The 26,176-nt window shown below is 42.1% G+C and overlaps 1 long non-coding RNA gene across 1 annotated transcript in view; it reads left to right on the forward strand.

The window, feature by feature from the left end:
- LOC134474223 (uncharacterized) overlaps positions 1–18,281 on the forward strand; it is a 219,978-nt gene extending 201,697 nt beyond the window's left edge. The window contains exons 2-3 of the long non-coding RNA XR_010044929.1: positions 11,681–11,930; positions 17,335–18,281. This is a non-coding gene — a long non-coding RNA (uncharacterized LOC134474223). The remainder of the gene's footprint in view (positions 1–11,680; positions 11,931–17,334) is intronic.
- Positions 18,282–26,176: the final 7,895 nt, after the last annotated feature.

Consider the following 26,176-nt stretch of genomic DNA (forward strand, 5'->3'; position numbering starts at 1 on the left):
GTTAGGGTTACGTTTAGGGTTAAGTTTAGAGGTTAGGGTTAGGGTCAGGTTTAGGGTTAGATGTAGGGTTAGGTTTAGATTTAGGGTTAGGTCTAGGGTTAGGTTTAGGGTTAGGGATAGTGTTATGGTTACGGTTAGGTTTTAGGGTTTCGGTTAGTGTTAGGTTTAGGGTTTGTTTTTGGTTTAGGGTTAGGTTTAGGGAAAGGGTAAGGGTTAGGATTAGGGTTATAGGATAGGTTTTGGGTTAGGTTTATGGTATTGTTAGGGTTAGGGTTAGAGTGAGAGTTTAGTATAAGTGTTAGGTTTATGGTTAGTGTTAGTGTTAGGGTTAGGGTTAGGTTTAGATTTATGGTTAGGGTTAGGGTTAGGGTTAGTATATGGGTTAGGATTAGGGTTAGGGTTAGCATTAGGGTTAGGTTTAGGATTAGATTTGGCTGTAGGTTTAGGGTTATGGTTAGTATTAGGGTGAGGGTTATAGGTTTGGGTTAGGGTTATGGTTAGTGTTTGGGTTTGGGTTAGAGGTTTAGGCTTATGGTTAGTGTTAGTGTTAGGTTTAGGGTTAGGGTTATAGTTAGGTTTAGGTGTTAGGTGTTAGAGTTATGGTTAGGGTTAGGGTTAGGGTTAGGTTTAGGGTTATGATTAGGTAAGGGTTAGGGTTAGGTTTAGTGTTAGGGTTAGGGCTAGGGTTAGGTTATGTTTAGGTTTAGGGTTAGGGTTAGTGTTAGGATTAGGCTTTGACGTTAGGTTTAGGATTAGGGTTAGGGTTAGGTTGAGGTTTAGTGTTAGGTTTAAGGTTAGGGTTAGGGTTAGTGTTAGTGTTAGTTTGAATTTTAGTGTTAGGGTTAGGTTTAGGGTTAAAAGTTATGTTTGTGTTAGGGTTAGGGTTAGGGTTCAGGTTAAGTTTAGAGGTTAGGGTTATGTTTAGTGTTAGGGTTAGGTTTAGGTTTAGGGTTAGGTTTCTTGTTAGAGTTAGGGTTAGGGTTGTAGATAGTGTTAGGGTTAGGGTTAGGGTTTAGGGTTATGTTTGGTGTTAAGGTTAGGGTTAGGGTTCGGGTTAGGCTTATTGTTAGTGTTAGGGTAAGGGTAAGGGTTAGGGTTAGGGACAGTGTAATTCTTAGAATTAAGATTAGAGGATAGGTTTAGGGTTACGGTTAGGCTTAGTGTTAGGGTTAGAATTAGGGTTAGAGTTTAGTGTAAGTGTTAGGTTTACGTTTAGTGTTACTGTTAGAGTTAGGGTTAGGTTTAGAGTTAAAGTTAGGGTTAGGTTTAGGGTTAGTGTATGGGTTAGGGTTAGGGTTAGCATTAGGGTTAGGATTAGGATTAGGTTTGGCTGTAGGTTTAGAATTATGGTTAAGGTTAGGGTTAGGTTTTTCGGTTTGGGTTAGGGTTAGGGTTAGGTTATGGTTAGTGTTCGGGTTCGGATTTGGGTTAGGGTTAGAGGTTTAGGCTTATGGTTAGTGTTAGGGTGAGGTTTAGGGTTAGGCTTAGAGTTAAGTTTAGGTGTTAGGTCTTAGAGTTAGGGTTAGGGTTAGGATTAGGGTTACGATTAGGTTAGGGTTACGGAAAGGGTTAGTGTTATTGTTAGTTATAGGATTAGCATTAGTGTTAGCATTAGGTTTAGGGCTAGGGCTAGGGTTAGGTTTAGGCTTAGGGTTAGGATTAGAGTTTGGCATTAGCGTTAGGGTTAGGGTTAGGGTTAGGGTTAGTGTTATGGTTAGGGTTAGAGGTTAGAATTAGTGTTAGTGTTAGGGATATGGTTATTGTTCGGGTCTGGATTATGGTTAGGGTTAGAGGTTAGGCTTACGGTTAGGGTTAGTGTTATGGTTACTGTTAGAGTTTAGGGTTAGTGTTAGTATTAGGGTAAGGGTTAGGGTTAGTGTTAGGGTTAATATTAGGGTTAGGGTTAGAGGTATGGGATGGGGTAGGGGTAGGGTTAGTGTTAGTGTTAGGGTTAGGGTTAGGTTTAGGATTTATGGTTAGGGTTAAGGTTATGGTACGGTTAGGGTTAGGGTTAGTGTTAGGTTTAGGATTAAGGTCAGGGTTAGTGTTTAGTTTTAGGGTTAGGGTTAGGGTTATGGTTAGGTTAAGGTTTAGGGATAGGTTAGGGTTAGGGTTAGAGTTAGGGTTCGGGTTAGTGTTAGAGGTTATTGTTAGGGTTAGGGTTAGGCTTAGTGTTAGGGTGAGGGTTAGGTTTAGGATTAGGTTTTGGTGTTAGGAGTTAGGAGTATGGTTAGGGTTATGGTTAGGGTTAGGGTTAGAGTGTTAGTTTTAGGGTTAGGATTAGAGCTTAGCATTAGGTTTAGGGTTAGGGTTATCGTTAACATTTGGGGTCCGGTTAGGATTAGGGTTAGAGGGTTAGGCTTATGGTTATGGTTAGGGTTAGTGTTAGGTTTAGGATTAAGGTTAGGGTTAGTGTTTAGTTTTAGAGTTAGGGTTAGGGTTATGATTAGGCTAAGGGTTAGGGTTAGGGTTAGAGTTTGGGTTAGCGTTAGCATTAGAGGTTAGTGTTAGGGTTAGGGTTAGGCTTAGTGTTAGGGTGAGGGTTAAGGTTAGGATTAGGTTTTGGCATTAGGGGTTAGGTTTATGGTAGGGTTAGGGTCAGGTTTAGGGTTAGAGTTTTAGTGTTAGGGTTAGGGTTAGAGCTTAGCGTTAGGGTTAGGGTTAGTGTTATTGTTAGCATTTGTGTTCCGGTTAGGGTTAGGGTTAGAGGTTAGGCTTATGGTTATGATTAGGGTTAATGTTAGGGTTAGTATTAGAGTTTAGGGTTAGTATTAGGTTTAGGGTAAGATTTAGGGTTAGGGTTAGGGTGAGGGTTAGGGTTGGGGTTATGAATTACGGTTAGGGTTAGGGTTAGGGTTAAGGTTAGGGTTAGGGTTAGGGTTAGTGTTAGAGGTATGTGTTAGGGTTAGGGTTAATGTTAGGGTTAGGGTTAGTGTTAGGCTTAGAGTTAACGGTTAGGTTTAGGGTTAGGGTTAGTGTTATGGTAGTGTTATGGTTTTGGTTAAAGTTAGGGTTAGGTTTAGGGGTTACGTGTTAGGGATAGGGTTAGGGTTAGGCTTTGTATTATGGTTAGGGTTAGGATTATGATTAGGTTAGTGTTAGGGTAAGGGTTAGGCTTAGTGTTAGTTTTAGGATTAGGGTTTGTGTTAGCATTAGGTTTAGGATTAGGGTTAGGGTTAGGGTTAGGATTAGGGATTAGGTGTTAGGGATAGGGTTAGGGTTCATGTTAGGGTTAGGTTAGGATTTTTGTTAGGGTTAGGGTTAGGGTTAGGGTTACGTTTTGTAATTAGGGTTACGGTTAGTTTTAGGTAGAGGTTTAGGATTAGGATTAGGTCTAGGATTAGAAGCTAAGTTTAGTGTTAGGGTTAGGATTCATGTTAGGTTTAGGGTTAGAGGTTAGGTTTAAGTTTATGTTTAGGGTTATGGTTAGTGTTCGGGTTTGGATTAGGGTTAGGGTTTGCTGTTAGGCTTTTGTTTAGTTTTAGGGTTATGGTTAGGGTTAGGGTTAGAGTTTAGGGTTAGTGTTAGTGTTAAGCTAAGGGGTAGGGTTAGTGTTAGTGTTAGCGTTAGGGTTATGTTTAGGGTTAGAGGTATGGGTTAGGGTTAGGGGTAGGTTTAGTGTTAGAGTTAGGGTTAGGTTTATGGTTAGGGTTCGGGTGAGGGTTAGTGTTAGTGTTAAGGTAATTTTAGGGTTATTGTTAGTGTTAGTGAGTGTTAGGGTTAGAGGTATGGCTTATGGTTAAGGGTGGGTTAGTTTTAGTATTAGGGGTAGGGTTAGGTTTAGGGTTTATGATTAGTGTTAGGGTTATGGTTAGGGTTAGGGTTATGGTTAGGGTTAGTTTTAGCTTTAAGATTAGGGTTAGAGGGTAGTTTTAGGGTTAGGGTTAAGGTTAGGTTTAGGGTTAGTGTTAGATTTAGGATTAGGGCTAGGGTTAGGGTTAGCGTTATGGTTATGGTTAGGGTGAGAGTTTAGGGTTAGGGTTAGGGTTAGTGTTATGGTTATGGTTAGTGTTCGTGTTCAGATTTGTGTTAGGGTTAGAGATTAGGCTTATGGTGTAGGTTATGCTTAGGGTTAGGGTTAGAGTGTAGGGTTAGTGTTAGGGTAAGTGTTAGGTTTAGTGTTAGGGTTAAGGTTAGGTTTAGGGTTCGAGGTATGGGTTAGGGGTAGTGTTACTGTTACGTTTAGAGTTAGGGTTAGGTTTAGGGTTTATTGTTAGGGTTAGGATTATGGTTAGGGTTAGTGTTAGGGTTAGTTAGCATTAGGTTTAGGATTAAGTTAGGGTTAGAGGTTAATTTTTGGTTTAGGGTTAGGGTTAGGTTTATGATTATGTCAAGGGTTAGGTTTAGGGTGAGGGTTAGAAGTTAAGTTTAGGGTTAGGTTAGGGTTAGAGTTAGGGTTAGGGTTAGAGTTAGAGTTTAGTGTTAGGGTTAGGGTTAGCGTTAGGTTTAGGTTTAGGGTTAGTTTTACGGTTCGAGTTTAGGGGTAGTGGTAGCGTTAGGGTTAGGGTTAGGGTTATGGTTAGAGGTTAGCATTAGATTTATGGTTAGGATTAGGGTTAGGGATAGGGTTAGGGTTAGGCTTAGAGGTTAGGGTTAGGGTTAGGGTTAGGGTTGAAGCTTAGGTTTAGTGTTAGGGTTAGGCTTAGAAGTTAGCTTTAGTGTTATGGTTAGGGTTAGGGTTAGGTTGAGGTTTAGGATTAGTGATAGGCTTATGTTTAGAAGTTAGGATTGTGTTAGGGTTAAGGTTAGGGTTAGGGTTAGGGTTAAGTTTAGAGGTTAGGGTTGGGATTAGGGTTAGGGTTAGTGTTAGGATTAGGGTTAATGTTAGGATTAGGGTTTGGCTTTAGGGGTTAGGATTACAGTTAGGGTTAGGGTTAGGGTTAAAGGTTATGGTTAGGGTTAAGTTTAGGGTTTGGGTTAGGTTTAGGTTTAGGGTTAGTGGTACGGTAGGTTTATGGTTATGGTTAGGGTTAGAGTTAGGTTTGGGGTTATGTGTTAGGGATAGTGTTAGGGTTACCCTTTGTATTACGGTTAGGGTTAGGGTTACGATTAGGTTAGGGTTAGGGTAAGGGTTAGTGTTAGGGTTAGTTTTAGGATTAGGGTTTGAGTTAGCATTAAGTTTAGGGTTAGGGTTAGGCTTAGGGGTTAGTTGTTAGGGATAAGGTTATGGTTAGGGTTAGGTTTAGGTTAGGGTTAGGGTTAGTGTTAGGATTACGTTTTGTCATTAGGGTTACTGTTAGCATTAGGTTGAGGTTTAGGTTTAGGATTATGTTTAGGTTTAGAAATTAAATTAAACAGTGTTAGGGTTACGGTTTTGGTTAGGTTTAGAGGTTAGGTTTAGGGTTAGGTTAGCGTTATGTTTAGTGTTTGGGTTGGGATTAGCTTTAGCGTTAGAGGTTAGGCTTATTTTTACGGTTAGGGTTATTGTTAGGGTTAGGTTTAGAGCTTGGTGTTAGTGTTAATGTTAAGGTAAGGGTTAGCATTAGTGTTAGTTTTAGGTTTAGGGTTAGGGTTACAAGTATGGATTAGGTTTAGGGGTATGGTTAGTGTTAGAGTTAGGTTTAGGTTTAGGTTTAGGGTTTAGGGTTAGGGTTAGGGTTGTGGTTAGGATTAGGGTTATGGTTAGGTTTAGATTTATGTTTAAGTTTAGGGTTAGAGATTAGTTTTAGTGTTAGGGTTGGGGTTAGTGTTAGTGTTAGTGTTAGGGTTAGTGTTTGGGTTAGAGTTAGGGTTAGGTTTAGGATTAGGGTTAGGTTTAGTGTTAGTGTTAGTGTTAGGGTTAGTGTTAGGGTTAGAGTTAGGTTTAGGGTTAGGTTTAGTGTTACGTTAGGTTTACAGTTATGGTTATGGTTAGGGTTAGGGTTAGGTTTAGGGGTTATGTGTTAGGGGTAGGGTTAGGGTTAGGCTTTGTTGCGGTTAGAGTTAGGGTTATGATTAGATTAGGGTTAGGGTATGGGTTAGGGTTTGGATCAGTTTTAGCATTAGGGTTTGAGTTAGCATTAGGTTTAGGGTAAGGGTTAGGGTTAGGGGTTAGGTGTTAGGGATAGGGTTAGGGTTAGTGTTAGGGTTAGGTTTAGGTTAGGGTTAGGGTTAGGATTACGTTTTGTCATTAGTGTTACGGTTAGGGTTAGGTTGAGGTTTAGGGTTAGGATTAGATTTAGTGTTAGAAGTTTACTTTAGTATTAGGGTTATGGATAGGGTTATGTTTAGAGGTTAGTTTTAAGGTTAGGGTTAGGGTTTTGGTTAGTGTTCGGGTCCGGATTAGGGTTAGGGTTAGAGGTTAGACTTATTTTTGTGGTTAGTGTTATGGTTAGGGTTAGAGTTTGGGGTTAGTGTTAGTGTTAACGTGTTATGGTTAGTGTTAGTGTTAGGGTTAGGGTTAGGGTTAGAGGTATGGGTTAGGTTTAGGGTTATGGTTAGTGTTAGAGTTATGGTTAGGTTTAGGTTTAGAGTTTATGGTTAGGGTTAGTGTTATGTTTAGGATTAGGGTTATGGTTAGGGTTAGGTTTAGGTTTAAGTTTAGGTTAGTGATTAGTTTTACAGTTAGGGTTAGGGTTAGGGTTAGACAGGGTTAGGGTTAGGGTTAGGATATGGATTAGGGTTAGGGTTAGTGTTAGAGTTAGGGTTAAGTTTAGGATTAGGGTTTTGCATTAGGGGTTAGTGTTACGGTTAGGGTTAGGTTTAGGGTTAAGTTTAGGGTTAGAGGTTAGGATTAGGGTTAGGGTTAAGGTTAGGGTTAGGGTTAGGTTTTGGGTTCAGCTTAGGTTTATGTTTAGAGGTTAGGTTTATGTTTAGCGTTAATGTTAGGGTTAGTGTTAGGTTTAGAGTTAGGGTTATGATTAGTGTTAGGTTAAGTTTTAGTGTTAGTGTTAGGGTTAGGGTTAGATGTTAGTATCGTGTTAATGTTAGGGTTAGGGATAGGGTTAGGGTTTACTTTGAGGTTAGATTGGAATTAGGGTTAGGGTTAGTGTTAGGATTAGGGTTAATGTTAGGATTAGGGTTTGGCGTTAGGGGTTAGGATTACATAGGGTTAGGGTTAGCGGTTAGGATTAAGGTTAGTGTTAAGGTTATGGTTATGGTTTGGGTTCATTTAGGTTTAGGGTTAGAAGTTAAGCTTATGGTTAGGGGTAAGGTTAGGGTTAGATTTAGGGTTAGGCCTAGAGTTAGGGTTAAGGATAATGTTAGGGTTTGGGTTAGGGTTTAGGGTTTTGGTTAGATGTAGGTTTAGGGTTTTGTTTAAGTTTAGGGTTAGGGTTAGTGTTAGCATTTGGGTTAGGAATACTGTAAGGTTTAGGATTAGGGTTAGAGTATAGGTTAGGTTTAGGGTTAGGATTAAGGTTAGGTTTAGGATTAGGAGTTAGGGTTAGGGTTAGGATTAGGGTTTGTCATTAGGGTTAGGGTTAGGGTTAGGTTGAGATTTATGGTTAGTGTTAGGTTTAGGTTTAGGGTTAGGGTTAGAGTTAGGGTTAGAGTTAGGTTTAGACAGAGTTCGGGTTTGGATTGGGGTTAGTGTTAGGATTGGGGTTAGTGTTAGTGTTAGCTTTAGGGTTAGGGTTAGGGTTAAGATTAGGGTATGGAGTTAGGGGTTATGGTTAGTGTTAGTGTTAGGATTAGGGTTAGGACTAGAGTTATAGGGTTAGGTTAGGGTTAGGGTTAGAGGTAAGGGTTAGGGTTGGTTTAGTGTTATGGTTAGTGTTCTGGTTCAGATTAGTATTAGGGTTAGAGGTTAGGCTTATGGTTAGTGTTAGGGTTATTGTTAGGGTTAGGGTTAGAGTTTAGAGTTATTGTTAGGGTTAGGGTTAGAGTTTAGGTTTAGGGTTAGGGTTAGGTTTATGTTTAGACTTAGGTTTAGGGTTAGGCTTAGGTTTAGATGTTAGCGTTAGTGTTAAGTTAGGGTTAGTTTTAAGGTTCAGGTTCGGGTTAGGGTTAGGGTTAGGTGTTAGGTGTTAGGGAGAGGGTTAGGGTTAGGCTGGTGTTACGGCTAATGTTATGGTTACGATTAGGTTTAGGGTTTGGGTTAGGTTTAGAGTTAGTGTTAGGTTTTGTTTTTGGGTTAGGGTTAGGGTTAGGGTTAGGGTTAGGGTTAGGGGTTAGTTAGGGTTAGGGTTAACGTTAGGGTAGGGTTAAGGTTAGGGTTACCAATTAGGGTTAGGGTTAGGTTTAGGGTTAGGGTTGTGTTTAGGGATAGGGTTAGTGTTAGTGATAGTGTTAAGTTTAGGATTAGGTTTTAGTGTTAGGATTTGGGTTAGGATTAGGTTTAGTGTTAGGGTTAGAAGTTAGGGTTAGGTTTAGGGTTAGGGTTAGTGTTAGGGTTATGGTTCGATTTTAGGGTTAGGGTTAGCATGAGGGTTAGTGTTAGCGTTAGGGTTAGTGTTAGGGTTATGGTTAGAATTTAGCGTTAGATTTAGGGTTAGTGTTAGGGTTAGGCTTAGAGGTTAGTGTTAGTGTTAGGGTTAGGGTTAGGGTTACTGCTAGGGTTACGATTAAGGTTAGGCTTAGGGTTAGGTTTAAGGTTATTGTTAGGTTAGGGTTAGGATTAGACTTTAGTTTTAGGATTAGGGTTAGGTTTAGGATTAGTGTTAGATTTAGAGTTAGGGTTATGTTTAGGTTTAGGGTTAGGGTTAGGGTTATGGTTAGGCTCAGGGTTCGAGTTATGTTTAGGGGTTAGGTGTTAGAGATAGGGTTAGGGTTAGGCTTTGTGTTATGGTTATGGTTAGGGTTATGATTAGGTTAGTGTTAGGGTAAGGGTTAGGGTTAGTGTTAGTTTTAGGATTAGGGTTGGCGTTATGTTTAGGGTTAGGGTTAGGTTTAAGGTTATTGTTAGGGTTAGTCATTAGGTGTTAGGGAAAGTCTTATGGTTAGGGTTAGGGTTAGGCTTAGGGTTATGTTAGGGTTCGGGTTAGGGTTAGGATTAGGGTTTGGCGTTAGGCTTATGATTAGGCTTAGGTTGACGTTTAGTGTTAGGTTGAGGGTTAGGTTAAGGGTTAGGATTAGGGTTAGGTTGAGGTTTAGTGTTAGGGTTAGTGTTAGGGTTAGAAGAGGTTTGCGTTAGGGTTAGTGTTAGTGTTAGGGTTAGAGGTTAGTGTTAGGTTTAGGGTTAGGTTAGGGTTACATTTAGTTTTAGGGTTAGGTTTCAGGTTAGGATTATGGTTAGGGTTGGTGATGGTGTTAGGATTAGTGTTAGTGTTTAGTGTTTCATGTAGGGTTAGGGTTAGGGTTAGGGTTAGGTTTATGTTTAGGGTTAGGGTTAGTTTTAGGTTAAGGGTTAGGGTTAGGGATAGGCTAAGGCTTAGGATTAGGGTTAGAGGATAGGTTTATCTTTAGGGTTAGGGTTATTGTTAGGATTAGCATTAGGGTTAGGGTTTGGGTTAGGTTTAGGGTTAGTGTTAGAGTTAGGTTTAGGGGTTAAATGTTAGATATAGGGTTAGGGTTAGGCTTCAGGTTACAGTTAGTGGTAGGGTTTCGAATAGGTTAGGGTTACAGTAGGGGTTAGGGATAATGTTAATTTTAGGATTAGGGTTAGTGTTAGCATTAGGATTAGGGCTAGGGTTAGGGTTAGGGTTATGGTTAGGGTTAAGGTTAGGGTTAGGGTTAGGGTTATGGTTAGTGTTCGGGTCTGGATTTGTGTTAGAGTTAGAGATTAGGCTTATGGTTAGGGTTATGCTTAGGGTTAGGGTTAGAGTGTAGGGTTAGGGTAAGTGTTAGGTTTAGTGTTAGGGTTAAGGTTAGGTTTAGGGTTCCAGGTATGGGTTAGGGGTAGGGGTAGGGTTACTGTCACGTTTAGAGTTAGGGTTAGGTTTAGGGTTTATTGTTAGGGTTAGGATTATGGTTAGGGTTAGTGTTAGGGTTAGTTAGCGTTAGGTTTAGGATTAAGTTAGGGTTAGACTTTAGTTTTCGGGTTAGGGTTAGGGTTAGGTTTTTGATTAGGTTAAGGGTTAGGTTTAGGGTGAGGGTTAGAAGTTAAGTTTAGGGTTAGGTTAGGGTTAGGTTTAGAGTTAGAGGTTAGTGTTAGGGTTAGGGTTAGGGTTAGGGTTAGCTTTAGGGTTAGTTTTACGGTTCGAGTTTAGGGGTAGTGTTAGTGTTAGGGTTAGGGATAGGGTTATTGTTAGAGGTTAGCATTAGATTTATGGTTAGTATTAGGGTTAGGGATAGGGTTATGGTTAGGCTTAGAGGTTAGGGTTAGGGTTAGGTTTGAAGCTTAGGTTTAGTGTTAGGGTTAGGCTTAGAAGTTAGCTTTGTGTTAGGGTTAGGGTTAGGGTTAGGGTTAGTGATAGGCTTATGTTTAGAAGTTAGGTTTGTGTTAGGGTTAAGATTAGGTTAGGGTTAGGGTTAAGGTTAGAGGTTACGCTTAGCGTTAGTGTTAGGGTTAGGGGTAGCTTTAGAGTTAGGTTTAGGTTTAGGGTTATGCTTGGTGTTACCATTAGTGTTAGTGTTAGGGTTAGGGCTAGGGTTAAGGTTAGGTTTAGAGTTTAAGTGTTAGTGATAGTGTTAGGGTTAGTCTTCGGATTAGGGTTAGTGTTAATGTTACAGTTAAGTTAGGGTAGTGTAAGGGTTAGGGTTAGGGATAGTTTTAGGATTAGGGTTAGAGGTAGCATTAGGTTTAGGGTTAGTGTTACAGTTAGGGTTAGGGTTAAGGTTAGGGGTTAAGTGTTAGGTATAGGGTTAGGGTTACGGTTAAGGTTAGGTGTTAGGTATAGGATTAGGGTTAGGGTTATTGTTAGGGTTGGATTAGGGTTAGGGTTAGAATTAGGGTTTTTCTTTAGGGTTAGTGTTAGGTTTTGGTTGATGTTTAGGGTTAGGGTTAGGTTTAGAAGTGAAGTTTTGTGTTAGTGTTTGTGTTAGGGTTAGGGTTATTTTTAGAGGTTAGTTTTAGGGTTAGGGTTAGTGTTAGCATTAGGTTTAGGGTTAGTGTTAGAGTTATAGGGTTAGGGTTAGCCTTATGGTTCGAGTTAGACAGCGTTAGGGTTAGGGTTAGTGTTAGGGTTAGGATTGGGATTAGGATTAGTGTTATTGTTAGGATTAGGGTTAATGTTAGGTTTTGGGTTTGGTGTTAGGAGTTAGGATTACAGTTAGGGTTAGGGTTAGCGTTAGGGTTAGGGTTAGGGTTATGGTTATGGTTATGGTTTGGGTTCATTTAGGTTTAGGGTTAGAAGTTAAGTTTATGGTTAGGGTTAAGGTTAGGGTTAGGGTTAGAGTTAGGGTTAGGGTTAGGCATAGGGTAAGGTTTAGGATTAGGTTTAGAGGATAGGTTTAGGGTTAGGGTTACAGTTATTGTTAGGATTAGGGTTAGGTTTAGGGTTTAGTTTTCAGGTTAGGGTTAGATTAGAGGTTAGATGTTAGTGATAGTGTTAGGATTAGGCTTTGGATTATGGTTAGGGTTAGTGTTACGATTTGTAGGGAGCCGAGTGACGGGCATTGCTGCCTCCATGCCTCTCTCTATGGGCACTGCGTCTGCCTACATTAACCATAATCCTCTCCTGCTTACATCACATATCCGGATGTGATGGTGACCCTGTTGTATTCATCTGTTTAACCTCTTTCTGTCCCAGCTCCCGCCCTTAGCCTATAAAAGGTGTGATCATTTTCTGAATAAACCGGAGGCTTGATTGGATTATCTCAACTTGCCTTCGTCTCTTTTGTCTCCCCCATGTCTTTTATTTAATCCCCGTTCCCCCTCCAGGAGTTCTGGTATGTTGATCTGCAGGCCGGATCAAGTGGCGCTCAGCATGGGAGCTCCTGGCACGGAGGAGTTAATGAGGGAGCCGTTCGAGAGACAGCCGGCTTAAACTGAAAGTGAAAGCAAATTGAACCAGAGACCTCGCCCGAGGAGTGAGCAAACTGAATCAAGGATTAAAGCTTAAAGCAACAGGACATTAAATTAAGTACCAAGACCTGCGCAGACAACTACCCAACATCCTACCCGAGTCACGGTGAGTGAACGGCAACCCCATTTCCCTTCCCGGACCTGGGTCAAGTATTGAGCGAACACGAAGTGTTCGTGGGAGTTCTTATTAAAGGCATTAAAGACAAGAGGGGTAAGGTTAGATTATTGCAGTATTTTCAATTTATTCATAAGGTTTGCCCTTGGTTCCCGTAGAGGGTTCTATAGATACCAAGAGGTGGAATAGAGTAAGAGATGCTTTAAAAGATTATTATAGAGTTTTCAGTCCAGAAAAGGTTCCTGTGACCACCTTTACATATTGGAATTTAATCTCTGAGCTGCTTGCCCAGAGGCATGCAGACCCTCAGGTTGAGGAGACAGTTGCATTAGGTGAGGCTGCCTTGCGCAACTCCATTAAATCTACCTCAAAACCATCCTCAGAAAAATCTGAAGCTTCTGATTTCTCAGATGCAGAGGATGATGGCCTGTTAGAGGTCCTCATACATGGTGATCTGCCACCAGTTCCACCTGTTGACATGATCAGCAGGTCCCAGGATGGCAGCCCACCACTCCCTGTGCCTCCATGGCCAATTGGGGATTCATATAAGCCTTTAGACCCCAGCCTTTCTGATTCTCAGGAGGTCAACTGGGAACAACCAACACAACAAGCCTCTACATATCACCCTAACCCTGTTGCAGTGCCAGCCGCTATTAGGCCGTCCCCTGACTATGATGATGCACTCAGCATCTGTTCTCAACCTTCTAGCACATTAGTGGCGTTAGAGCAAAGAAAAACAGATCTTTTAAAACAGATACACCTAGAAAAAGAATGCCAAAATCTTTCAATTCAATTGCAGGCCCTCTGAGCTACACAGTTTTATAGTGTCCCTGAGATGGAGCCTGCCTCCAGCATGCCTTGTAGTGTGCTTAACATGGTGCCTGCCTCTGGCAGCCAGCCTAAAATGGCTTTCCCAGTCACAGAGGCCTTTACTCCCCCATGGGATGTTGAAGAGGGCATTGAACCACAAGCTGTTAGGATACACACACCTCTCACCGTGGCAGCCTTAAAAGAGTTAAAGGCCGCAGTCTCTCAATATGGCCCAACTGCCACCTACACCATTGCAGTTATAGACTCTTTGACTCAGGGTTGGATTATTCCTAATGAGTGGAAAGACTTAGCAAAAGCCACCCTCTCCGGAGGCAATTATCTATTATGAAGATCTGAATTTTTTGATCAATGCGAGGACATAGCCAGAGACAACGCCACACGGCCAAACCCCTGGACCCTCGCTATGCTTACAGGAACAGGAGATTTTGACACAAAAGAGACCCAAATGCAGTTTGATTCAGGCCTCTTTGCCCAGATTAATATGGCAGCCATTAGAGCATGGAAACGGCTCCCCTCCGGAGACGAGCCTACCTTATCTGTCACCCAAATAAAACAAAAGCCTGAGGAGCCCTTTTTGGACTTTGTCAATCGCCTCTTACAGGCTGCAGAGCATCTTTTCAGCTCCACGGAAACAAACTCTGCCCTGGTTAAACAATTGGCTTATGAAAATGCAACCTCAGATTGTCAGGCTGCAATTCGACCACATCGCAAAAAAGAGGACCTATTGGGTTATATACACTTACGTACAGATATTGGGCCGGTTTATCAAGGCCTAGCCATGGCTGCAACACAACAAGGTTGCATAGTTACACAACCCCTTTCTCGTCCTAAAAAAGATGCCATTTGTTTCAAATGTGGCCAAAGTGGCTACATGGCTCATGAGTGCAAAAGAAAAAATCAAAATCAGTCCTCTACAAAAAAACCAGGGCTATGTCCTAGATGTAAGCGAGGAGACCACTGGGCTAATGAGTGCAAATCCAAAAGAGATGTTCACGGTAACCCTCTTCCCCCACAGGGAAACGGGTTACGGGGCTGGCCCCAGGCCCCCAATTCTGGACAAACCCGTGGGGCTCCAAAGTTTGTCCCAGTAAAAAGCCATCCATTTCAGACCTCTTCAGGGCAACCCCAGGGAGTGTGGGGTTGGACCTCTGTTTCACCTCCAGCACAGTATTAACCCCTGACATGGGTGTTCAGATCATACCCTCAGGAATCTATGGGCCCCCTCCCCCCGGGACTTTTGGACTTATTATTGGACGTAGTAGCACTACGCTTAAAGGATTACAAGTTCTGCCTGGGATAGTAGTGATTACACAGGAGAAATAAAAGTCATGGTTTCTCCCCTTGTCGGTGTCATACTAGTTAGGACAGGGCAACACCTTGCTCAATTGCTGCTATTGCCGTTGGCTCAAACATCTAACAAATCCATAACTCCTTATAGGGGGAACTCCTTTCCTGGAGCTTCAGATGTATATTGGGCCCAACGTATCTCCAAACAAAAGCCCCTCATGACTCTATCTTTAGATGGAAAAAGTTTCTCAGGCCTCATTGATACAGGTGCAGATGTTTCCATTATCAAAAAGGAGGAGTGGCCTACTGCCTGGCCTTTAGAAACAACCTTAACACACCTCCTAGGGATTGGACACTCAAAAAATCCACAACACAGTTCGAAACAACTGGTTTGGAGAGATCAAGAAGGTAATCAGGGACACTTACAACCTTATGTCATAGATAGTCTGCCTCTTAATTTATGGGGAAGAGACTTACTCTCCCAAATGGGATTAATTATGGGAAGCCCTAATAATGTTGTCACAATGCAAATGCTTAATAAGGGCTACCTGCCAAAACAGGGCTTAGGAAAAAATAACATGGGCATTACTGATCCCATCATTCCCATCCCTAACAATGCTAAAGTTGGGTTAGGCCATTTTTGTTAGGAGCCATTGACGCTCCTGCGATCCATGCTAAACAAATTACATGGCTATCAGAAGAGCCAGTATGGGTCGATCAGTGGCCCCTTACCTCTGAAAAGCTTGCAGATGCACAGTAGCTGGTGCAGGACCAGTTAGATGCAGGCCACATTGTCCCTAGTAACTCCCCTTGGAACACACTTATCTTTGTTATCCAGAAAAGGTCAGGGAAATGGAGGCTACTACAAGACCTTAGGGCGATAAATAAGACAATGGTCTTAATGGGGCCCCTACAGCCAGGCCTCCCCTCACCCAGTGTCATTCCATTGGGATTTTTTTTAAATTGTCATAGATCTTAAAGTTTGCTTTTTCTCTATTCCTTTACATCCAAAGGACCAAAAGTGTTTTGCCTTCATCAATTAATTGCCTCCCATCAATTAATTTTAAAGCCCCTATGCAGAGATTTCAATGGTGAGTTTTGCTGCAAGGTATGGCTAATTCCCCCACACTATGCCAGTCTTTTGTAGCCACTTCAATACAGACAGTCAGAGATCATTGGCCACATATCTATATTATTCATTATATGGACGATATCCTCTTGGCAGGAGATGATCAAAACCAAACCCTAAGGTGCTACCAGGACTTACAGGTTGCCTTACAAGAGGCTGGACTTCAAATAGCCCCTGATAAAGTACAGCTTACTGATCCATATACATACTTGGGTTTTCAATTATGTGGCACTCAAATACTCTCTTTAAGGCCCCAACTGAGGCTTGATGGCCTCAGAACACTTCATGACTTCCAAAAACTATTGGGAGACATTAATTGGCTCATACCATTTTTAAAACTAACTAAACATGATTTACAGTCCCTTTATGCACTGCTTCAGGGAGACATAAATCCAACTTCCTCCCGAGAGCTTACACCTGATGCCAAGAGAGCACTCAGTAAAGTAGGAGAGGCTATTGCTCAACAAACTGTTTCCTTTATGGACTACAATGAGCCTTTACAGTTTCTCATTTTTAATACAAAGCTTTGTCCCACAACAGTGTTCTGGCAACAAGCTCACATCATGTGGGTCCATTTATCAGTCTCCCCAAAAAGAACAATTCTGCCTTATTTCCAAGCTGTCTCAGACCTAATAATTCAGGGTAGAAAGCAAGGAAAATGTTACTTTGGCAAAGAACCAGACATTAGCATTCAACCTTTTACAAAAGACCAAATAGATTGGCTACTTCAGAGTACAGAGGTGTGGCCTATTGCCTTAGCTTCCTTTTCAGGGACTATTGACAATCATTACCCTCCAAATAAGCTAGTTGACTTTGCTAATCGTCACCCATTTATATTCCCTAAAGTCACAGCTTCACAACCCCTTCCAGGTCCCTGGTGTTATTCACTGATGGCTCATCCTCCAGAAGGGCTGCTTATGTATCCCAAGACAATGTTTCTACCCTCCAGGCAGACACTTCCTCTGCACAATTAGCAGAGTTAGAAGCTATTCTTGCAGCCTTTGCTGCTTACTCTGACCGACCATTTAATTTGTATACTGACAGTGCTTACCTTGCTGTCTGTTCCATTATTAGAGACTGTTGCTACCATATGTCATGCTTCCCCAGCTGCAAATCTGTTCAAACAATTACAATGCTTCATATGGCTTCGCCATCATAAGTTCTTTATCGGTCATCTGCGAGCTCATTCCAACCTCCCAGGGCCTCTTGCCCAAGGAAATCATTTGGCTGATGTTGCTGTACGAGCACAGGTTTTTATGGCTCAGGACTCCAACGTGTCTAAGGCCCAACAAGCCCATCAGCTACACCACCTCAATGCTCTCCTCCGCCTCCTCTATAAAATTACCCATGAGCAAGCCAGACAAATTGTAAAAAATTGCCCATCTTGTGCTATCCACTTACCTGTTCAACACCTAGGAGTCAACCCTAGAGGTTTAATTCCTAACACCTTATGGCAAATGGATGTTACCCATTTCAATGAGTTTGGCAATCTAAAATATGTACATGTCATTATTGACACATATAGTGGTTTCATTTTTGCCACTCTCCAGACTGGAGAAGCTGCTAGACACATTATAGCCCATATGCTGTCAGCCTTCTCAGTTCTGGGATGTCCTCAACAGCTTAAGACCGATAATGGCCCTGGCTATACCAGTACCTCCTTTGCTCAATTTTGCAAGAGCCTTAATATCCTCCACACCACAGGTATACCTTATAATCCTCAGGGACAAGGCATTGTTGAACATGCGCATCGTTCCCTTAAATTCACCATAGATAAAATAAAAAGGGAGACATGGTACCCCACCCAGGGGTTCCCTAGAAATGTCTTTTCACATGCTCTTTTTATTTTAAATTTTCTGACCCTGACAGCTTCAGGCTGCTCCGCAGCATCTCGGTTTTGACATACTCAGACTCAAACACGGTTTGCATCTGTTTTATGGAGAGACCCACTAACCAATGTGTGGAATGGCCCTGATCTAGTCCTTATCTGGGGACGAGGTTCAGTGTGTGTTTACTCTCAACAAGATAGAGAAGCTAGATGGCTACCTGAACACCTCATAAAACAAGTAAATAGTTCTTCAAAGACCCCATGTAACACCCAGGAATAATGTTATTTCCTGAGACACAATCCCCTGTGTTCTCTTACAGGTGACACATCTCCCTGGAGCCTTATGCTGCTTAGTCAGCCTTCTTGAGCCACACCACACCCATGGTGGATTTCGATCCCTGCCAAACAGACTACAATTGCTGACAGCCATGCACAGAACCCCATGACTGTGGAAGAGGCTCTTCTCGGTCTGGAGGAACATACACCAGCCAAATAGACTGCATCCAATGTTATGCAAGGCATGCTCCAAGACATAGGAGAATGACTTCATACAGAGACACCAACAAATGGCTGTCAACCCCTTCTCCTTGATTGGGGGGGGAGTTTTTTCCTTACCTAGTGCCCCTTTTGGGTCCCCTAGCTGCCCTATTGTTTCTCATTTCTGTGAGTCCTTGTATTTTTCAGAGGATTATGATGTTCATTAATAACAGGATAGACGCATTTATGGCAAAGCCCATTCAGGTACACTATCATCAGCTGGAGATGGCAGATCAACAAACCTACTGGGAAGGAATTCCCACAGTGGCCCATATGATGATGCGGCCTAACTGCTCTGGAGCAATGGACAGGCAGTCAGAGACGGGCAACTAGGACATGCATGTTAATTCCAACGGCCACCTAAGACAGGCACAGGACCAACTGCTGTTCTACAAGCCCATGATGGGTAAGGCCTGGTTGGGTTCACGCAATGAGGTCCTTGACCTAAGACAGACGCTGTCCTCACAGGGCCTGCCATACTCTTAATTAAATAATATAAAAAGGGAGGAGATGTAGGGAGCCGAGTGACAGGCATTGCTGCCTCCATGCCTCTCTCTATGGGCACTGCGTCTGCCTACATTAACCATAATCCTCTCCTGCTTACATCACGTATCTGGATGTGACGGTGACCCTGTTGTATTCATCTGTTTAACCTCTTCCTGTCCCAGCTCCCGCCCTTAGCCTATAAAAGGTGTGATCATTTTCTGAATAAACCGGAGGCTTGATTGGATTATCTCAACTTGCCTTCGTCTCTTTTGTCTCCCCCATGTCTTTTATTTAATCCCCGTTCCCCCTCCAGAAGTTCTGGATATGTTGATCTGCAGGCCAGATCAATGACTAGGTTAGGGTTAGTGTAAGGGTTAGGGTTAGGGTTAGTTTTAGGATTAGGGTTAGAGTTAGCATTAGGTTTAGGGTTAGTGTTAGTGTTAGGGTTAGGGTTAAGGTTAGGGGTTAGGTGTTAGATATAGGGTTAGGGTTAGAGTTAGGGTTACACTTAGGGTTAGATTAGGGTTATGGTTAAGGTTAGGGTTAGGTTTAGGGTTGGTCATTAGGGTTAGGGTTAGGGCTAGGATGAGGTTTAGGGTTAGGGTTAGGTTTAGGGTTAGAAGTGAAGTTTTGTGTTAGTGTTTGGGTTAGGGTTAGGGTTAGGTTTAGAGGTTAGTTTTAGGGTTAGGTTTAGCTTTAGGGTTAGGGTTAGCTTTAGAGTTATAGGGTTATGGTTATGGTTAGGGTTAGAGGTTAGGGTTAGGTTTAGGGTTAGTGTTATGGTTAGTGTTCAGGTTCGGATTAGTGTTAGGGTTAGAGGTTAGTGTTAGAGGTTAGTGTTATTGTTAGGGTTAGGGTAAGGGTTAGTGTTAGGGTTAGGGTTAGTGTTAGGTTTAGACAGAGGTAGGGTTTTGTTTGGGTTTAGGGTTGATTGGGGTTAGGGTTAGGTTTAGTTTAAGGGTTAGGTTAGGGTTAAGATTAGGGTATGTTGTTAGGGGTTAGGGTTAGTGTTAGTGTTAGGTTTAGGGTTAGGGTTAGAGTTATAGGGTTAGGGTTAGAGGTTAGGCTTATGGTTAGTGTTAGGGTTATGGTTAGGATTAGGGTTAGAGTTTATGGTTATTGTTAGGGTAAGTTTAGGGTTAGAGTTTAGTGTTAGGGTTAGGTTTATGTTTAGGTTTAGGTTTAGGGTTAGGCTTAGGATTAGAAGTTAGGGTTAGTGTTAGGGTTAGGGTTAGTGTTACAGTTAGGGTTATGGTTAGGGTTAGGGTTAGGTGTTAGGTGTCAGGGAGAGGGGTAGTGTTTGGGTGGCCTTACAGTTAGGTTTAGGGTTATGATTACGTTTAGTTTTGGGGTTAGGTTTAGAGTTAGTGTTAGGGTTAGTTTTTGGGTGAGGGTTAGGGTTAGGGGTTAGTTAGGGTTAGGTTTAGGGTTGGATTTAGGGATAGGGTTAGTGTTAGGGATAGTGTTAGGTTTAGGATTATGGTTTAGTGTTAGTGTTAGGGTTAGGATTAGGTTTAGGGTTGGGGTTAGAGTTATGGTTAGAGGTTAGCATTATATTTAGGGTTAGGATTAAGGTTAGGGTTATGGATAGGGTTAGGATTAGGCTTAGAGGTTAGGGTTAGGGTTAGTGTTGAAGCTTAGTTTTAGTGTTAGGGTTAGGCTTAGAAGTTAGCTTTAGGGTTATGGTTAGGGTTAGGGTTAGGTTGAGGTTTAGGGTTAGGAATAGGCTTATGGTTAGAAGTTAGGTTTATGTTAGGGTTAAGGTAAGTGTTAGGGCTAGTGTTAAGGTTAGAGGTTAGGGTTAGGGTTAGGGTTAGTGGTAAGGTTAGGGTTAGATTTAGGGTTAGGGCTAGAGTTAGGGTTAAGGATAGTGTTAGGGTTTGGGTTAGGGTTTAGGGTTTTGGTTAGATTTAGGTTTAGGGTTTTGTTTAGGTTTAGGGTTAGGGTTTGGGTTAGGGATACTGTAAGGGTTAGGATTAGGGTTAGAGTATAGGTTAGGTTTAGGGTTAGAATTAGGGGTAGGGTTAGGATTAGGGTTTGTCATTAGGGTTAGGGTTAGGGTTAGGTTGAGATTTATGGTTAGTGTTAGTGTTAGGGTTAGGGTTAGGGTTATTGTTAGGGTTAGGGTTAGAGTTAGAGTTTAGTGATAGGATTAGGGTTAGTTTTAAGGTTAGTGTTAGGGTTAGAGTTAGGGAAAGTGTTAGGTTTAGTGTTAGGGTTACTGTTAGCGTTAGGGTTAGGGTTAGGCTTAGAGTTCGGGTTATGTTTAGGGGTTAGGTGTTAGGGATAGGGTTAGCGTTAAGCTTGGTGTTATGGTTAGGGTTAGAGGTATGATTAGGTTAGGGTTAGGGTAAGGGTTAGAGCTAGGGTTAGTTTTAGGATTAGGGTTAACATTAGGTTTAGGGTTAGGGTTAGGTTTAAGGTTAGAGTTAGGTTTAGTGATTAGGTGTTGGGGATAGGTTTATGGTTATCGTTAGGTTTAGGGTTAGGTTATGGTTAGGGTTACGGTTAGGGTTAGGATTAGGGTTTGGTGTTAGGTTTATGGTTAGGGTTAGGGTGACGTTTAGGGTTAGGTTTAGGGTTAGGGTTAGCTTTAGGATTAGGGTTAGTTTGAGGTTTAGTGTTAGGGTTAGTGTTAGGGTTAGAAGTTAGATTTGTGTTAGGGTTAGTGTTAGGGTTAGAGGTTAGGGTTAGGGTTAGGTTAGGTTTAGGGGTAGGGTTATGGTTACTGTTAGGGTTATGGTTAGGGTTAGAGTTAGAGGTTAGTGTTAGGGTTAGGGGTAGGGTTAGTTTTATGGTTCTAGTTAAGGGGTAGGGTTAGGGTTATGGTTAGGGTTATGGTTAGAGGTTAGCATTAGATTTATGGTTAGGATTAGGGTTGGGGATAGGGTTAGGGTTAGGCTTAGAGGTTAGGGTTAGGGTTAGGGTTAGTTTTGAAGCTTAGGTTTAGTGTTAGGGTTAGTCTTAGAATTTACCTTTAGGTTTATGGTTAGTGTTAGGGTTAGGTTGAGGTTTAGGGTTAGGGATAGGCTTATGGTTAGAAGTTAGTTTTGTGTTAGTGTTAATGTTAGGGTTAGGGCTATTGTTAAGTTTAGAGGTTAGGGTTAGGGTTATGGTTAGGGGTAGGGTTAGGGTTAGATTTAGGGTTAGGGCAAGGTTTAGGTTTAGGGATAGTGTTAGGGTTAGGTTTAGGGTTTAGGGTTTTGGTTAGTGTTAGGTTTAGGGTTCGGTTTAGGTTTAGTGTTAAGGTTAGTGTTTGGGTTAGGGTTAGGGATAAGGGTAAGTGTTAGGATTAGGGTTAGAGGATAGGTTAGGGTTAGGGTTAGGATTAGGGGTTACGGTTAGGGTTAGGTTTAGGGTTAGGATTAGTGGTTAGGTGTTAGGGATAGGTTTAGTGTTAGGGTTATGGTTATTGTTAGGTTTAGGATTAGGTTTTGCATTAGGGTTAGGGTTAGGTTGAGGTTTCTGGTTAGGTTTAGGATTAGGGGTAGGGTTAGGTTTAGGGTTAGTGTTACATTGAGATTTAGTGTTAGGGTTAGGGTTTGGGTTAGAAGTTAGGTTTGTGATATGCTTAGGTTTAGGTTTAGGGTTAGGGTTAGTCTTATGATTAGGTTTAGGGTTAGGGTAAGGTTTAGGATTAGGTTTAGAGGATAGGTTTAGCGTTAGGGTTAGTTTTAGGGTTAGAGTTAGGGTTAGCATTAGGGTAAGTGTTAGGTTTAGTGTTAGGGTTACTGTTAGGGTTAGGGTTAGGCTTAGGCTTAGGGTTCGGGTTATGTTTAGGGGTTAGGTGTTAGGTATAGGGTTAGGGTTAGGCTTTGTGTTATGGTTAGTGTTAGAGATATGATTAGGTTAGGGTTAGGGTAAAGGTTAGGTTTAGGTTTAGTTTTAGAATTAGGGTTAGCGTTAGGTTTAGGGTTAAGGTTAGGTTTAGGGTTATGGTTAGGGTTAGTGATTAGGTGTTAGGGATAGGTTTATGGTTAGGGTTAAGGTTAGGGTTAGTTTACAGTTATGGTTACGGTTAGGGTTAGGATTAGGGTTTGGAGTTAGGCTTATGGTTAGGGTTAGGTTGACATTTAGGGTTAGGTTTAGGGTTAGGGTTAGCGTTAGGATTAGGTTTAGGTTGAGGTTTAGTGTTAGGGTTAGTGTTAGGGTTAGAAGTTAGGTTTGTGTTAGGGTTAGAGTTAGTGTTAGGGTTAGAGGTTAGGGTTAAGGTTAGGGTAGTGTTAGTGTTAGGGTTAGTGTTAGGGTTTAGTGTTAGTGTTAGGGTTAGGGTTAGATTTACGGTTCGAGTTTAGGGGTAGGTTTAGCATTAGGATTAGGGTTAGGGTTAGGCTTAGGGTTGAAGCTTAGGTTTAGAGTTAGTGTTAGGGTTAGGGTAAGGATTAGGGTTTGTCATTAGTGTTAAGGTTAGGGTTAGGTTGAGGTTTAGGGTTAAGGTTAGGATTAGGTTTAGGGTTAGCATTACTGTTAGGGTTAGGATTAAGGTTAGTCTTAGGGTTAGGGTTATTGTTAGGGTTAGGGTTAGAGTTTAGTGTTAGGCTTAGGGTTAGTTTTAGGGTTAGGGTTAGAGTTAGGGTAAGTGTTAGGTTTAAGTTTAGGGTTACTGTTAGGGTTAGGGTTGGGGTTAGGCTTAGGGTTTGGGTTATGTTTAGGGGTTAGGTGTTAGGGATAGTGTTAGGGTTAGGCTTTGTGTTAGTTTAGGGTTAGAGTTATGATTAGGTTAGGGTTAGGGTTAGTTTTAGGATTAGGGTTAGCTTTAGGTTTAGGGTTAGGGTTAGGTTTAGGTTTAGGGTTAGGATTAGTGATTAGGTGTTAGGTATAATTTTATGGTTAGGGATAGGGTTACGGTTAGCGTTAGATTATGGTTAGGGTTACAGTTAGGGTTAGGATTAGGGTTTGGCGTTATGCTTACGGTTAGTGTTAGGTTGACCTTTAGGGTTAGGTTTAAGGTTAGGGTTAGCGTTAGGATTAGGGTTAGGTTGAGGTTTAGTGTTAGGGTTAGTGTTAGGTTTAGAAGTTAGGTTTGTGTTAGGATTAGGGTTAGTGTTAGGGTTATAGGTTAGGGTTAGGTTTAGGTTAGGGTTAGGGTTAGGGTTAGAGTTAGAGTTAGAGGTTAGTGTTTGGGTTAGGGTTAGGGTTAGGTTTATGGTTTGAGTTTAGGGGTAGGGTTAGCGTTAGGGTTAGGTTTAGGTTTAGGGTTAGGGTTATAGTTAGAGGTTAGCATTAGATTTAGGGTTAAGATTAGGATTAGGGCTAGGGTTATGGATTGGGCTAGTGTTAGGCTTAGAGGTTAGGATTAGGGTTAGGGTTAGTGTTGAAGCTTAGCTTTAGTGTTAGGGTTAGGCTTAGATGTTAGCTTTAGAGTTATGGTTAGGGTTAGGGTTTGGTTAAGGTTTATGGTTAGGGATAGGCTTATGTTTAGAAGTTAGGTTTGTGTTAGGGTTAGTGCTAGTGTTAAGGTTAGAGGTTAAGGTTAGGGTTAGGGGTAGGGTTAGGGTTAGATTTAGGGTTAGGGCTATGGTTAGGGTTAGGGAGAGTGTTAGGGTTAGGGTTAGGCGTTAGGGTTAGGTTTAGGGTTCAGTTTAGTTTTAGGGTTAGGTTTAGGTTTCGGTTTAGTGTTAGGGTTACATTTAGGGATAGGGTAAGAGTTAGGATTAGGGTGAGAGGATAGGTTGGGTTTAGGGTTAGCATTAGAATTTGGGTTAGGATTAGGGGTTACAGTTAGAGTTAGGTTTAGGGTTAGGGTTAGTGGTTAGGTGTTAGGGATAGGTTTAGTGTTAGGCTTAGGTTTAGGGTTAGAGTTAGGGTTAGAATTAGGGCTCGTGTTAGGGTTAGGGTTATGGTTAGAGGTTACTGTTAGAGGTATGGTTATGGTTAAGGTTAGGTTTAAAGTTAGGGTTAGTGTTATGGTTAGAGGTTAGTGTTAGATTTAGGGTTAGAGTTGAGGTTATGGTTAGGCTTAGGGTTTGGGTAGGCTTAGAGGTTAGGTTTAGGGTTAGGGTTAGGGTTAGTGTTTGGTTTAGGGTTCGGGATAGTTTAAGGCTTAGGACTAGGGTTAGAGGATAGGTTTAGTGTTAGGGTTAGGGTTAGGATTAGAGTTTATTGTTATTGTTAGTGGTAGGGTTAACATTAGTGTTAGTGTTAGGGTTAGGGTTAGTTTTAGGGTTAGTGTTAGTGTTACAGGATAGGGTTAGGCTTAGGGTTCTGGTTAGGGTGAGTGTTACAGTTCGGGTTAGGGTTAGGGATAGGGTTAGGGTTAGGGGTTAGGTGTTAGGTTTAGAGTTAGGGTTAGGTTTCAGGTTATGGTTAGGGTTAGGGCTAGGGTTAGGGTTAGCGTAAGTGTTAGTTTTAGGATAATGGGTAGTGTTAGCTTTAGGTTTAGGGTTAGGGTTAGGTTTGGGGTTAAAGTTAGGATTAGATTTGGTATTAGGTTTAGGGTTAGCATTCGTGGTAAGGTTAGGGTTAGGTTTAGCATCAGGGTTACGGTTAGGTTCAGAAGTTAGATTTAGTGTTAGGGTTAGGGTTAGATTTAGGGTTAAGGATAGAGGTTAGTGTTACCGTTATGGTTTGGGTTAAGGTTAAGCTTAGGGTTAGAGTTAGGTTCAGGATTAAAGTCAGTGTTATATGTTAGTGTTAGCGTTATGGTTAGTGTTAGGGTTAGGGTTAGACAAGGTTAGGGGTTGCGTTCGGTTTAGGATTAGGATTGGGGTTAGGGTTAGGGTTAGGGTTTGGGTTAGGGTTAGGGATAGAGGTTAGGGTTAGAGTTAGAGGTTAGGGTTAGGGTTAGGGTTAGAGGTTAGTGTTAGTGTTAGGGTTAGGGTTAGGTTTAGGTTTAGGTTTAGGGTTAGGCTTAGAGTTAGAGTTAGAGTTAGGATTAGGCTTGTGTTAGGGATAGGTTTAAGGTTAGAGGTTAGTGTTAGAGGTAGGGTTAGGGTTAGGTTTATCTTAGCGATAGGATTAGCGTTAGGGCTAGGGTTAGGGTTAGAGGTTTAGGGTTAGGGATAAGGTGAGGCTTAGGATTAAGGTTAGTTTTAGGGTTAAGGTTAGGGTTAGTGTTAGAGTTAGAGGTAGTGCTAGGATTAGATTTAGGGTTAATGTTGAGCATGGTGAGGTCCCGAAACTTGCAGTGGCAAAGTAGGATAGGTTTAAAAAAAATATCACGGGGTGGTGCGCATTGGGATGGTCTCCAACAGGTCATTCAAATGTAGGAGTGAGAGAAACAGCATGGGGTGGTATGAATTGAGAGTGTCTGAATCAGTATAGACAGTGGCAATGTAGGATGGACAAAAGCACAACGGCCTGATGAGCATGGCGAGGTCCCGAAACATGCAGTGGCAATGTAGGATAGGTTTCTAAAAAGCATCACGGGGTGCTGCACATTGCAAGGTTCTCTAACAGGACATTCACATGTAAAAGTGAGAGAAACATCATGGGGTAGTGTGAATCGGGAGGGTCTGAATTAGGATAGGCAGTGGCAATGTAGGATCTAGAAAAACTTCACGGGGTGCTTAGCATGGAGAATTCCCGAAATATGCAGTGGCAATGAAGGATAGGTTTCTAAAAACATCACGGGGTGGTGTGAATCAGGAGGGTCTGAATTAGGCAGTGGCAATGTAACATGGAGAAAAGCACAAGGGGGTGATGATCATGGGAAGGTCCCGAAACATTCAGTGGCAATGTAGGATAGGTTTCTAAAAAACATCATGGGGTGGTGCGCATTGGGTGGGTCTCTAATAGGCCATTCACATGGAGGAGTGAGACAAACATCACGGGGTGGTGTGAATTGGAGGGTCTGAATTAGGATACGCAGTGAGTGGCAATGTAGGATGGAGAGAAGCACCACGGGGTGGTCAGGATGCGGAGGTCGGGAAAAATGCAGTGGCCATGTAGGATAGGATTCTGAAAAACATCGAGGGGTGGTGCGCATTGTAAGGGTTTCTAACAGGTCATTCATTAGTAGGAGTGAGAAAAACTTCATGGGGTGGTGTGAACAGAGGGTCTGAATTAGAATAGGCAGGGAGTGGCAATGTAGGATGAAGAAAAGCAGCACGGAGTGGTGAGCATGGGGAGGTCTGGAAACATGCAATGGCAATGTAGGATAGGTTTCTGAAAAACAGCGCAGGGTGGTGCTCATTGTAA

The sequence above is a fragment of the Cavia porcellus genome, unplaced genomic scaffold, assembly GCF_034190915.1.
Source record: "Cavia porcellus strain 051 isolate PalLab524CR breed Dunkin Hartley unplaced genomic scaffold, mCavPor4.1 scaffold_31, whole genome shotgun sequence".
In the NCBI taxonomy this organism is placed as follows: Eukaryota; Metazoa; Chordata; class Mammalia; order Rodentia; family Caviidae; genus Cavia; species Cavia porcellus.